Genomic DNA, 6,444 nt, shown 5'->3' with positions numbered 1-6,444 from the left:
ATGGATTTCAAAACACTGAACACCACTATAAATGAAACATGCACATGAAGATAAACAAGTGCATGCACAACACATTCCATGATAGACTCTCTGAATTTGCACAAGTGCACAACACAACCAGTTCTTAACTCACGAAGTTTAAAGATGATTGTGTTCCAAGAGTTTGAAAATATAAGCATTTCTTACCTGGTGGCTGTATGAGGGGTTGATAAAAGACATTAAAAACTTGAGCTATGATTAGACATCAGATTTTCTGGCACTGAAAGTTCGTTTCTACCTGAGTTTCAGAGTTTAGTACTTTTAATAGAAGGTAGGTCAGAGACTTGAGAGGCACAATCCAAGATATAAGACTTTGGCACCATTGCCACTTTGCAATATTAGGTTTGCTGCAGGTGACTGTCACCCTAGTCTCCCTATGGGCCAGTTATGATCTTATTTTTCCTTATTGGGCCTAAAAATCTTTACCGTACAGTCACTTATTTAGGTTAGAAAGCTTAGGTTAAAAAAAAGTAATTACTGAAAACCTTTTCTCACCCCCAGGGTACTAAAGAGGAAGGGGAAAGGATTTACACATAATAGAAAGCTGTTGATGAGAAAGAAAGGACTCCATATTTTAAGCTGACACCAATTCTCTAACACAGATGTTCATACATAGGTAGTTAACCACGAATGCATACTTTGGAAAAATGAATGATACCCACTTTACATATTTTATAATTCTTATGATCCACACCAAGATACCTTCATCCCATTCCATGAAAAGTAACAGGGTCTGGCATTCTGATGGTCAAATACTTTTAAAACACCCACCCTGATGCTTCTATATGTTTTAAAGACTTAACCACCTCCATGAACTTCCTTTGGCCTTTTATACAAATGCTTACATCTTGACAGTTTTAATAGGCACCCAGGGGAGAACAAGGAAAGAAGCAGAGAAAAATGTGCACTCCAGTTGATCTTTTCTTTCTAAATACTAAGGCATATAAAAGAATTAATCATTAATATAATAGAAACCCAAATGAAATAAAGAGCAGCAGCTTTTCCCATCTTTTAGCTACTAAGAGGCCCTAGGAAACAGCATCAGTGTTATGGCATGCAACCCAAAAAAAGGGTATCGAATTTGGCTGTGATACCTTGAAATGGTTGAACCTTTAAACTTGGAGCAGTGGTGACTTTTTAAAAAATGAACATTTTAATCATAGCATTAAAAAGCTTTCATTTGTTTATACCAAAACCATCTGTGATAATCCACTTGTATCAGTTTCCTTACATTTTGCCCCCAACTATCTTAGAAGAGCCCACTGATTCTCTGGGCAAACATCAATAAAGCTATTCCATGACCCTAAAATCTTTCAGACAAAGAAGAATACATCTTCCTGCCTAGCCCTCCTTGGAAAAGCTCACAAAAGGACTATAGAATGAATTCATTTCATACATGCAATGACTTTCAGTCCTAATAGGAAGAAAGACTAAGAAATTAAAGGAATGAAAATACCGTTTTCACTTCTCAAGTTTCGATCACAACTGAAGAGTATATCTGTGCTGTGGAATTCCCGGCCCATGTAAAGATTAAATAGGTCCTTTGCCCAAAGTTGGTTAATAGTAAGTAAAGAGGGCTTAAGTGGGCACATCTTCATATCCCTGGAATCCAATCCCCGCCCCTGCCTTCAGGATTAATGAGTACAGTGAGAGACATTATATTAGAAAGTGAAGTTACTCACCATAGAGGAATCACTGCTTCCACTCCCGATCGGAGCTCCCTCAGCACAGGTTGGGAGGTGGGTAGAAAGTTGACTAGCCCTGCCCCCATCTATGACATCACAATCTACCTCATAAAAGGTAGTGAAAGTGCTCTGAACTCCTGTCTGATTTCCGAGAGATACAGAAAAGAGAGAGTGAGAGAGCGAGCAAGAGAAAAAAAAAAACGTACCCTACTTGGGAGGGGATTAGGGAGGTGGAAGAGGGAATGGGTAATTGGGAAAAAGAGGTATATGAAGGAATTAGGTGCTGAAAGAGATATGTGTGGGCCTTCTTGACATTAAATAGCCCAGCCATTTGGATTCTTCATTGGCTCTTGAACAGATAAGGGGACCATCTGGGAGAAGGATGAAGAAGCACTCTGCCTTGTCAGGCATTGTAGGGGAACCATGGTATTGGAGTTCAAAGGGGATGAATCCCCTATTTAAAGCACTGAAGATCACCAAGAGAGAAAGCAAGGGCTGCAGCTCTTAAAGCCTGGAACAGTGCACGGGGATCCCAGATGCCTTTCCTGGAAGTTCCATCGCCCTGCTGCGTGACCTTCATCAAGCCCTCGGCCCCTGCACGTCCAGCCAGAACATGGCACTGTACTAAAGGGATACTTACCTCTTGCACTGGGATCACTGGAGGACTAATGCATTCATTATTGCTACAACTGCAACTCTTTTTACTCTTCCCTTTTGCACCCAAGGGTGAGTTGTGTGAGGGGCATAAATAAAAGATAAGCCAATAACCAATGCCTGTTTCTACCTTTAGAATCCTTTTGTAAAATTTTCTCTTCAATATAAAATATTACTGATAATCTTCACTAAGTTTTTCTGTGTGTACCAAATATATATCTAAAAGGAATAGTTAGAACTTATCTTCAAAACTATAGAAATATCAAATGGCATGATTTCTACAATCACAAGATCCCCTGCACTGCCACCCTCAGAGGTCAAGTTTATGTGACCCAGTGAGGCTAACTGACTAAATGTGTTAGTCACAAGCAATTCTCCTATAGCCATATCGTTGCTGAGTGTCTAAGTTCAGTTCTTATGGGAAACTATATAAGATGGTGAGAATAATGTGTAGCCTACTAAGGTATTTTTTTTCAAATGGAGATTAAAAATATGAAATACTTAAAATTGTAGAGTGGGTTTTATGGCAAAACAAAAGTAATGAGTGATATTGAAGACCAGGCAGGTCCTGAAACCATCCACATAAAAGCCAGATTTTCATCTGCCTAGTTGAATGTATGAAAAGTCAAACGATCTCTTTCCACATAAAATGTTCTAGTAAAACTAACAATTCAAAATAGCTTATGATTCATGGCACCGTAAATGGGTAGAAATCCAAAGCCTGTTTCCATATGCAGACAAACAAAATTCCTAATTTGCGACTTTTAAAAATGTTTTAAGCCAATATAGTTCTATTTCTAAACCTGTCATTCTTAGCTTACTAGATACATATTATAATAATCACAATTTAAAATTAAGCAAATTTGTCAAATTAGGGAGCAGTTTGAAACAGAACCTACTAGATTCAAACCGATTATGAATTTGGCAACATCAATTTCATTTTTCACTTCATTATAAATGTTAAAAACATTTAAAGAATGTCTTTAAAGACTTACAGACAGTAGAAAAGAAAAAAAATATCATCTGGTATATAAAAAGATGGGTATTTTTCCTACATGACTTTTTCTGTACCTATTAGAGGAAGCAATGATACTCTGCATATATTTTTCTTGGTGTATTATTTATTCTATTTCCATTTTCTATAATTCTAAGTCTAAATTCAAATTTAGGCTTTCGTTGTATAAGATTTTGCAATGAATAGCCCTATGAGGTATTATTTGATCTCAATTTTTACATATTGGATCATTGACTAGTTGGCTTATCCTTGTTTTTTATAATTTGTGAAAATCTCATTCAGTTTTATAAATTAGGCATCTCCTGATTTTCATATTGTAGAAAATGGATTAGTCATTTACTATTATTTCTCAGTTTCAAAAAGTATTATGTATTAGAGACTTATTTGGGTCATTTCACCTCATTAAAAAATTAAAGATAATTAAGATTAATGATGCAATTGTCCATTCTTCCAGTAAACACCCTAGGATTTTTACCACCCAGAAAAAAAATACACTTATCCCAACAATATTAGAATAAAAATGTAGTTAAATACTTATTAAATATTGAAATGGAATAAACTGAATTTAGATGATAATCTATTGACATTTCTTACTAATCACTTATTGTCTATTTGGGTCATTTCACCTCATTAAAAAATTAAAGATAATTAAGATTAATGATGCAATTGTCCATTCTTCCAGTAAACACCTTAGGATTTTTACCACCCAGAAAAAAAATACACTTATCCCAACAATATTAGAATAAAAATGTAGTTAAATACTTATTAAATATTGAAATGGAATAAACTGAATTTAGATGATAATCTATTGACATTTCTTACTAATCACTTATTGTCTATTTGGAAATGGAGCATGACTTCAGGAACCCAATGCAAAACTAGGCTGCATCAAAAGGATGCAAGTGGTGAACTGTGCTGACCTTTTAGGTGAATTTAGTATGATTGATTGTGATAATGCCTTTAGTTGTGATATTAATTAAAATAATAAAACTTTCTTTGACAAAAGATGCAATGGCAGGATCTGATAATTTCCAACTCTTCTTAGAATCTAACCTCTTGATATTGTTCATGAAAACTAAGTCATACTCCAACTATGGATGTGCTGCCCACTTCCCAGGATATTGCATAAATGGATGAGTAGCCCTTCAAGACAAGATATAAAACGTTTCAAGATGTCAGTAGTCAGGGGACTCCATTATTGTAGTAATGGTTATAATTTTATTCTGACCTAACCAGAGAGATGTAGGGCTGGTTTTGAATTTTTGTTTGAGATTAAAAAGAAAGAAAATTTGTTTAACTTCTTAGTACAAAGGATGGAGAAAAGTCACGTGAAATAATCTGTACATTCCAAAAAAAAAAAAAAAAGCCAATCTGCAGATGCATTTATAAAGTAATTCTTCATGAAAGATAGGATCACACAGGTGTAATGCAACTTGACCAAAATGTTATTATTGAAGACAAATGCCTCAGTAAGAGGAGTTCCAACAAAAATTGACAGCAGTAGATTTGAATTGGGAGTTCCTAAAGAGATGTTTTTAATTTTACGGTAGTGTCTCTCATACACAGAAATTTGGGCTGAAAAGAGTGTGTCGTTCTTAGAAGATGATATTGACTGTAACTTCTCCAGGATATTCTCAATGGCAAGATATTAATAGGTTTGCCAAAGAAAATGGATGGACAAGGTCAAGAGACAGGTTGCACAGATTTGACAAAATATCTAACCAGAGTCCCAGTCAATTTCATTATCAGTAAGGCATCTGCACAAAGGTATTCAGATAAATGTAATAAGACACGGTATTGATGATGAAAGAAAAGATTAAAAGCCTCAATTAAGAAAGCTTGCCTTCAAGAAAATAGAATTAGGATGAAGTATTTAAAATATATTTATTTCTCAGAAGGAAAATGACTACTCAATATAGAGTAAGACAATGTGTTCTGAAACAGTAAAAGAAATATGAAGGAAGAAAACTCCACATTGCCTATCCGAAGCCTTTCTTATTTGTAAGATACATGGGCCATAATGTGGTACATAGTTCTCTTCTAAGGGCTGTAATCAAGCCCATATTTTGTAAATCATTTAAATTAGTCTGGAGAAAGCACTTGACAAAATAATCTGTAGGGACAGAATGTAGACGACAGTAAGTTAAACACACTCTTATTTCTAGAATGTACTAAACCAAGGAACAATGAATGCACAGACATAGTCATCAACTGAACCGTTTTAGCCAAGAACCCTGAACATTTCAGTAAGCTGAGAAACTACATAGAAAAAAATAAACATATAATACACAGTCTAACAAAAACATAATGAACAGAAAAATTTATCTTTTTCATGAAAATTATTTGGTATTAGAGATAAAGAGACTTTGAGTTCCCCAACTCAACCAACATTTATCACTGTGCCTTTTAAATAGCAGGAATGCAACAAAAATGTTGAATTCAATGAATCGAAAAATATTCTTTTGTGAACAAAAATTAAATCAACTCTTTGAAGCCCTGATAGTTATTTATATAGTTTGTCATTAGAAATTAGGAACAATGTATGGAAACAAATCTTTTTGTAGGAAAATATTGTCAAAATGTTATCAAATACAGTACTGAATTTAAAAATCATGTTCCAGTTTTGCTATTGGGTCTTTTTATTTTATTTTAACCATCTGTGGTAATGGAAAGATGTGCAAAATCAAAAATAAAAACCCCATATAATCTTTGCTCTATGATTTTAATATCTATTCACTTGTTACTATTTATTTATATCAACTTGTTCACATTTTAACTTTTTTCTTCAACAGCCTTCACTGCAAAAATTCTTGGGGCAAGTCCAAGTAGAAGCAAGAAAATAAATACAATAGATTTAAGTAAACAATTCTTAATAATCTATTCTGTGACTACAGCTAACAAATCTAAGTGCTTATAGGAGCTTAATTTACAGAAACGGTTTCTAAATAAAGATATTCACTCAACACTTTGGCTTCCCATAATTTGGTTCAATGTAAGGGAAAAGGTATATCTGGGTTTACTCTTATATATCCAAAACTGGTTCAAAATTGG

General features: G+C 34.4%; 1 protein-coding gene across 3 annotated transcripts in view; it reads right to left on the bottom strand.

Annotated features, from left to right (window-relative positions):
• CTNNA2 (catenin (cadherin-associated protein), alpha 2) overlaps positions 1-6,444 on the bottom strand; it is a 483,549-nt gene that overhangs the window by 47,925 nt on the left and 429,180 nt on the right. The window lies entirely within an intron of this gene.

Source organism: Propithecus coquereli, unplaced genomic scaffold (genome assembly GCF_000956105.1).
Source record: "Propithecus coquereli isolate 6110/MARCELLA unplaced genomic scaffold, Pcoq_1.0 Scaffold286, whole genome shotgun sequence".
NCBI lineage: Eukaryota > Metazoa > Chordata > Mammalia > Primates > Indriidae > Propithecus > Propithecus coquereli.
Note: the sequence above shows the minus strand (reverse complement) of the source record. Positions and strands in the feature narration are given on the sequence as shown.